Here is an 8,884-nt window from a genome sequence, read left to right as displayed (position 1 = left end):
GAATGTCTAGGATAGTTGCAGAGATATATCTGTGTACCCTACTTGAACGATGATGTTAGCTTCATCCCGGATTTGACCAGCACCTGGAGGACCTTTGAGGAGTGTGCTACAGCGACAGGAGCATGTGGAGTATCAAGCTAAGTCCAAGGAAATTGACTTTTTCAAGACGAAGAAGTCTGCTAGGTGGCCGCAGAATTTCTGAACATGGGTCACAGTATGAACCCCCAAGCAATAGAGGCGGTGCAAGCACTCCAGAGTGAGGCTGCAATCACTGTTCACAAAGTGAGGAAGCTCATGAGTTTCCTGGTGTTACCTACAGATCATACATTTGGTGACTTTACCAGAATGGCCAAGCCCTTATATGAACTTTTGACACAACCCAGGAGCTGCAGAATGAGAGGCTCAGAAAGAACGTAAGTCCTTCGTGGAAGTTTTGGCCAATTGTTTAAGAGTATGACTCCTAACCCTAAGGTTGTGGGTTCCGAGTCTCTGGCCGGCATACCACGACGAGTTTGCCCTGTGAGCACGGCACTGGATCTCCCCAACTGCTCCAGGCCACTGCAGTACATAAATGGCGCCCACTGATCCGTGGTATGTGATTCTCTCTTGTTTTGTTATGTGGCATGTCTGTTTTTCACTGTGTGTGTTGTGCACTTTGTATTCGGTTAAATGCAGATCACGAATTCTGTGGTGTCATGTTTCACGTCACTGTGTCACTTTCACTCCTCATAAGGCATCCTCCTTCACAGCCAGTAGAGTGAACAGGAAACATCAGATCACTGAGAAGCTTAGTGTCAGAGTTGTCAGCCCACCCATATGGTGTTCCTAGACTCGATCGACACAGCCATTTGTTCTTTACGTGGATGCGTCAGAAGAAGTTTAGGAGCCGTAGCGTACCATGACAGGGAGGCAACTCTAAGTAGTGGGTTATGGGTCTCTGAACTCTGACCCCTGCTCAAAGGCACCAGCAGTGCTGCACTCTGGGGACGTTTGAGTTCCTTGGGCTCAAATGGGGCGACTCAGGAGAATTTCCATGACTACCTGTTCTACAAGCAAAATACCACATTTTTCATCTGTTCACAGTGATAACAACCCATTGACATATAGTCATGAAAACTGCACAGCCTAAATTTTGGCAGGGCAACGGTGGCTCTTGTGAGCCTCGCTGGTGACTACCATTTTCCACTTTGGAAGATACTCCAGGAATATCAAATGGTGATGCAGACTTGCCTACAGAGACCAGTGCCCATTGGAAGCCAGAGACGCGTACTCAGGAATGCGGGAGCCAGAAGTTCTGGACTGACCTGGGGTAAGCCCTAAATAAAACAGAACAGAGAAGTGGATTGGATATCTGCAATCACCTGCAAAATAGATAGATGTCTTACCTGAGGAGCTTGAAGGGTGACCAAGCAGGAGCAGTCTATCAGCTAAAATGCCAGGGGATATCAGGAATGCCTTAGTCTGATGTGAACCCAGTCATCAGCTGATTACTTGAACTGAAAAAGAAACAACCTACTAGCCTCAAACACCAAGACAAACCTAAATGAACCGGAAAAGCTTTGAAACAACTCTCTTACTCTATCATTGTGTCAATGCCTTTAGACCGGCAGAAGCGTCAAACCTGATCACCAGAAACCCAATCCAGAGCGATGAGATAACAGCCCACTTTGAGATGATCTCGATTGATTACCTGCACCTGGAGAAAAGTAGAGGGGGACAAAAGTATATCCTCGGTGTCATAGACCATTTAGCCCAAGCTACGCCACCAAAAAATTCTGAAGACAGCATCCAAAGATCTTTTTAAGATTTCCTCATGCTCTTGGTTTTTCAGCATAGATCCACCATGACCAGGGGATGGATTTGAGAACAGCCTGTTCCAAAGAGCTCAGAGTTTACTGTGAGATAAGGGCATTCAATGTACAACTCCCTACCATCCCCAAACTAACCCGGCAGAGAGTTTTTCATAGGGATACTGTTATGGATGTTGAGGAACCCTAGAGGAGACAGAGAATTCGAATTGGTCAGACCACCTTAACAAAGTTGTCCATCCTATAATTCTTACTGGTGCATGAGTCAACTGGATTTCTTCTGTCTTTCTCCTCTTTGGTCAGAGCCCGTCCTCCAGCCATTGATCTGGATTACTCCCCCACAAAAGCAAGCTAATAACACATTTAGCATCATGCTGAATATGCTGAAAGATGGAAAAAGGTCTATGTCCCCGTCAGAGAAGCATATTAGATTACAACAAAAGAACATGAAAGAGGAAGGCTGCTTTAGGGGGGGCAGAGGAATTACAACTGGGGGGAAAAAAGGGGCATGGGTTCTGTCTGTGAGCCAGGTGATCATGTGTTGGTGAGGAATCTGTCAGAGAGACAGCTGGCCAGGAAAGCTGTGAGTTTACTGTGAAAAGCAGAACACATATGGTGAAAGGAAAGGAGAGGAGAGGATGGCCCAGTGTATGTAGTAGTACCACTGGATAAGGACTGGAAAGTAAAGAGTGCTACACACGAAGCACTTCTGTTTACCTTGTCCTTACCTGGTTTGATGAGTCGGGAGGTGACAGCCGATGTTCCTTTGGAAAGAAAAAGATGGGTCAGAGGAACAGGATGCAAAACACTAAAAACAACGAAAAAGCTTACAACCACAATGGAATACTCACCATGACTGCACCGACGGTTCAAGAGATGAGGAGTTTGACTTGTAGGTTCCAGCGCGAAGAGCACAAGGAGTGAATCTGTATCCACGTGCAGCAGAAGTAAAGCCAGAAAGAGAGAGAGAAACAAGAAAACCTGAGAAGGAACCTGACATCAAAGAAATAAGCTGACAAAAATCTGTAAACCTACCTGACCCCCTACCTTGTGGTGGAAATACTGATGTGGTAACCTGCTGTTTCACGATACTCGGCCTGAGCATTGATAAGCCTGAATCTGTATCCTTTATACTAAGTATTTATACTAAGTATACTTAGTTTTTTAGAGTTGAAATAGTTAACTCAAAGTGATATTTTTTTAAGTGGGTTATAACAATTAGTATTATTGTATTGTATTGTATTGTATTGTATTGTAAGTCTACAGTCGTAATAATGGTGTCAGGGACCAACACAGTGAGGCAAGAGGACACAGGAAGTGATTTTTCAAAAAAGTGGGGTTTAATGCAAAGTATTTAGAAGTTGCATAGGACCAAAATTAACTGGAAGGCCTTAAAGGGGGAGGTCAACAAAAAATAACTAAATAACCATGCCCAAATACATCAACTCATAACACAAGGTTAACTGAACAAAAACTGACCTCCCCACAAAGACACAGAAGAGGAAAGCTTATATAACAACTTGGGCAAAACCGGTAACATGAAGGGTACCAAGAACTAACCCCCACTATAGGAACTCAAGCCAGCTAACTAAGACTTGAAATTCCCCCTTTGCACATGCGTTGGCGGCATGGTACGAGACCTAATGAGCTGGCTTCCCGGATATAGGTCTCCTCAGTCCCCTCTAGCCACGCACCTAACTCCTTTCGTCTTTCGCATACCCCACCGCCAGAGGACGTGACTTGACGCGCAACCCCGACGAAATCCCCAAGCGCCCCCAACAGCAACTCAAACATCAAAGAAACTTTGATTAGTGCCCACTCCCTGTCCAAATTACAATTAGCAAAGGGAAATTAGCGAAATAAAAAAACCCAAAAATAAAAAAACAAAACGAAACTGTATACATGTGTTCCTTAATTGTTAGATATCATATTCTTAGATGACTGTAATAATAATCAGCTGCAAAACAAACAATAGGCGGTGAAATAATAAAAAACATATATCAACCGGCCATTTAGAACTGAGGTAGCATGTTACCGCTTGGTGGACCGTATCCAATCACAAACAAACACTCTCCCCCTTAAAGACCAAATCTTCTCCCCCCTTCAGCGACTATTGCTGGTAAAGCGCGAGAAAAGCGTAGGTGACAGGCCGTTCTGTATTCTTTGCTGGGACATATGGGAGCGTTGTTTTGATGCGTCTGAGAACGGAATCGGTTGGCCCCCCACCGATGGGCCAAGGTACCACCGGTTAGTATTCTTCACAATTGTATGGTCTTTCCCTCCATCCTCTTCATTCCACTAGCATGCTTATGGTCGGTCGACAGCTACAAGTGGCACTTTGTCTCGCCCGTGTAATTCTCTACCCAGGAGGTAATAGCGGAGGCGTCCACGGTGGCCCACTTGTTAAGCCATCCCGTCTTTTTTCCTTCCTTTTTTCCACAGTCGATAAAAACAGACCCTCCTGGGCGGGAGCAGCTTTTTGCTGAGTACCAGCAATAGCCCACTGCAACAGGAGGTCGGCTTCTCCGGGGGGCCCCTGAAGCGAAGATACAGGCGCGCCCAGCCCACGCCTTGTCGGAAAGCCTACAGCATCTGCACAACAGAAATGCGAGTTAACGTTTGGGACCGATACAAACTGGTCGCCTTCGTTCATTGATGTGCCGAGGATTATCAGACGTGAAAGCTGCCACGGACTCCTCCTGTCAACGCGAGCTGAATGGACCCCGGGACCCAGTCAATTCCTGAGAGCAGAGCCGGCCGCTGCTGGAAAAACTGCCGGAACGCTAAAGTCGACAATAGAAGCCTGGCCCTGGCCCAATACAAGGATCTGAACAGAGGTTCTTCCTGTTTGGTGGGTAAAGGACCATCCTCTCAATGGCTTGGATATCATACTAACCCTGTGGTCCATGCCAAGATTCTCCAATTACCAACATGATATGGCCCAGGTACTACAGTCTTAGACATGCCCAGCCAAAGGCAACACTTTGGCAAGAGGATTTTACAGGTCAGCCTAGACGACGTGTGAAGACAGACCGAAGACGTGCCCAGGTGTAGCCTAGTTGTTGCTTCTCCGTAACTGTCCATTGGTCACTTATAATAGGCACTTATAAGGTATATCCTCAAGAATAGGGGCTGCCCCGCAAATGCACAGAGGAGGATCAGCCAAAGTACCTGGATCCATCAAGCCTCTGCCGAAAATTTGGCGGGGCAGGCTCCATGTAGGCCCAATTGGACAACGTGCCATAAAGTGGAATAGGCCCCCATGGAGTCCGGAACGAGCAGTTAATCCTTGCGATCGCAAAATCAGGGAAGTGGGGGGAGGGGCTTCAGTCGGTAACATCTTCCAGTTACCCTTGTGCTAAGGCTCTAATGGGGTCAGCGAATTTGGCCTTTCGCCGCCAACCGATTTCACGCAGTTCGTCCGTTCCGTTGTGTGGTGTTGGATAGGGGAAGCGTCAAAGCTGAGCAACATGATGTCAAGTAACACCATGAGAAGCAATAACAGAATCGTTAATGCTACCATCCTTTTTTCAAGTGACATATGACTACCGTTGGTATGAAGGAGCTCGCCATTCACCGGGCCAATCAACACGTTACCTGACTTGAAGCCATGCTAGGAGTGCCCGGGTACAGGCAATGAGATCTCACTATAGCTTCCTCACATTCAGTGCGGAATTAAACCTGCGCATGTTCCGGGATCCTGTAAACTGAGTCGTTGCACTCACATCATCACCCTTTCTAAGGACAATCTCCATGTCAATTGGCCAGGTCAGTCTCCTCCCTGGTGGTTCTGCTGGAACACTTCAGATTACAGATGGCACTCCCTGCACCACCTGCTTGCTTGTCCGTCTTCAGAGATGATGACTGAGATCAGAACTAGGTTCCACTGGAAGTGACCACGCGTGTCATCGGAAGGTAAGTATTTCGCCATGCTCCGTCCTCGTCTCAAGAAGCGTCTCGACGACAATCACCCTCGGTTTTCTTTTCAGGCTCGGTGCAACGAAAACGCCCCACCCCATTTCCTCACTTCCAGGAGGTTCACGGCATGCCGTACTTTATTGGAGCACGGTTGACTTGACCCTGTGGTCATATCCCCGATAGGTCAGCTCCCTCTAGCACCTTGCCACTTTGCCAAAAGCTTGTTGTCATCACTAGGGAGAAGCACTAGCACCTTCTGTCCAAGGCTGAAGGATCTCTGGCGGGCTGACCGATCATACCATGACTTCTGTTGTTTCTGGGCCTCTGCCATGTGTGACTGGGCAAGCTCGCTCATTTTCTCCAATCGGTCTCTCATCTGCACAACATAGGATACCACATTAACAGAATCCCCTCTCCCCTGGTCTCTCCTCCCAACTCTCTCAGCAGAGAAAGAGGGCCTCTGACATCATGCCCATACAGAAGTTCAAAGGGAGAAAAAAACCCAGTGGAGGCCCTTGGCGGTACTTCCCCTGTATGCAAATAAAAGATATGGCAGCCAGAGATCCCAGTTCGTACCACTGTTGTTCACAAACTTTCGCGGTATCTGCTTCCAGTGTCTTGTTGAAACGTTCTGTCAGCCCATCCTGGTTTGGGGAGGTGGTAAGGTGTGGTTCTCAGGCCCTGATGCCAAGTACTTGAGGAACCTGCTCAACAAAGCTGACAAAGTTAGTTCCTTTGATCAGTCAGTATACGAGGGAACCTCAATCTTGAAAAAAACTGTATCTAGACAAAAAGCCACAGCTTTAGCTTTTATGGACTTCAATGTAAACACCTAGGGGTACTTGGTGCTGCCATAGTCTTGCTCCTATAACCAGCATGTAACGGGTTCCCAGCTTTACTCCTTCTCAACAGGACCAACAATGTCCATCCCAAGGCGTTCAAAATGGCCAGTGGGCAATGATGGGGAGTGGCAGGAGTGGAGAGCTCTGGAGGGAAGACTAGCAGATGTCATTTGGACACTGAGGACAACTTTTGCAGAATTCAGCAACATCTCTACACAGTCCAGGCCAGTGAAATGGTGTTTAATGCGGGCTGTGGTTTTGTGCTTACCTAAGGTGGCCAGCCCACGTGAACAGAATGCCCCAACACCAGCATTATAGCCTTCTGGCTGCTTGGGGAGACCACTAGCTGCACTACGGATTCCTTGTTGTCGGTTAGAGTTTTTAGGAGAAAGCCCTTTTGCAAAATGTATCCTCTTTGCTCACGTCAGCTATTCTCCTGGCTCCTTCTTGATTTTTTCTGAAAAAGAGATGCCTAAAGTGGTATGTACAGATTTACCCTCACTGAATATTTATGTAATGGTGGCCATTTGAAAATCCCTAAAGGCAAACTACTGGACTGGGTGTTAGTTTTGCTGCTTCACAACTGTGTTAAAGACTTTCTCCGGTTCTTCTCTGCCTAGAGTTTTATGTGAACCTTATTACTGTTTATTTATAGTTGCACCTTAAAATACCAAAATGACAGAAATATAATAACAACCCTAAAAATATATGAAAAAAATATAGACCACTATTCTCAATTTAATGATTGTGCGGAAGAGCGCAAAAAAAAAACCCAACTGGGGTTTTTTCACTCTTCCTGCATGTCATTTAAAATGTCTTCCACCATTTGTTAGGGATCTTCAGGAGGTTGGGTACCTGTCACTGTAGAATGGCAAGGATGTCTGAGATCTCCAGGTGCCGGTAGACTTCTAGCCTGCCCCCTGGTGCCAGAGCAATAGCATTTTCTGATTTTGTCTGATTCGAGGAGGTCTGGGAGGTCTGGAAGGTCTGTCCTAGACCAACAGGATTATAAGGCATTATCAGCTACACATGTTTCAAGAGATAGTTTGATTGTCAACTTGCTAACATGTCAGCGGTTTGAGAACTTTCACACCATGCCCCACAACATATCAGGGTATGGTGTCTCCCTGGTGCCTGATACATATTGGTTGGTACAAACTTCCTGCCTGCACATAGTGTATGATACACTCCCCGGTTATCAATTTAACGCTTTGGAGCGATTCATTAACTTCCACCATCGTAGGCCATCTTTACAGCCTGGTCGTTCGTGAAAAAATCCTGTGTGCAGCACTGGATGATCCCACCACTGACATATTTGTTTAGGGTGACCAAATGGCGTGAGGCCAAGGGAGGACACAGGAGTTGGGGTTTTCAAACAGTGGGTTTTATTACCCAAATATTGAGAAGTTACATAAGCGACCAAAAATTAAAAACGTATGTCCTTAAAAAGAGCTGTGAACAAAAATAACTAAAATATAGCGCGCAATATATCAACTCATAAACCAAAGCGTAACTTAACAAAAAAAAAAAAAAATCACTGACGGCCACAACGACCAGAACGGGAAGCTTTATACGGCTGACAAAACCAAATAAATAGGAAGGGGTAAACAACCTACATTGCGGAATAAGAGCGAAATAAGGACCAAACAATCCCCCTGGCCTTGTGAAACATGCGGATGGACCTACTGAGCTGGCCTCCGGATATTAGGTCTCTCAGCCCTTAGCCACCCTTTCGCCCAACCAGGGAAGGGACTGCCCACAACCGTCCCGTGAACTCCCCCCCCACGCAAAGACACAGGTGATTAGGCATTCCTGTACAATCAATATCATCGGCCTCGGTTCCCGCAACAACTGTATTGTTTCCTATTTAGCTATCATAGTTTCGCTGACTGTCAATCATAATCAGTGCCAACAAACTAAGGAGGTGAAAATAATAAAACAATAATCACATGTTTTAGAACGGAGGGTGATGTTCCTGTGTGGACGTAGCAATCAAATAGGCCGCATCAAGTATTGTTAGCCATCACACTGGTCCCTCGACAAAAGGCCATAGTATTTGGACAGTAGGCTTTTGCGTATTATAACAAAAAATAAGATCATGCATTTAAACTTAGCTTCTGAAGCCTTACATGTTTTGACCATCAAGATTAATTTCAGCCGCTAATAAATAAGCTCTACATAAAAAGAGCCAGAATGGAAAAGCTAAATAAGTATTAAAGAACTAGCCCTACAGAAAAAAGGGGGTTAGATCAAATGTCAACAACTATGCTTCCAGCAAATCGTTTTAAATCTAGTAGTTTCGAACATATTCAACTG

This window comes from Cyprinus carpio, unplaced genomic scaffold, assembly GCF_018340385.1.
Source record: "Cyprinus carpio isolate SPL01 unplaced genomic scaffold, ASM1834038v1 S000006795, whole genome shotgun sequence".
Classification (NCBI taxonomy): Eukaryota; Metazoa; Chordata; class Actinopteri; order Cypriniformes; family Cyprinidae; genus Cyprinus; species Cyprinus carpio.
The sequence above is the reverse complement of the archived record's forward strand: the minus strand, read 5'-3'. Positions refer to the sequence as shown.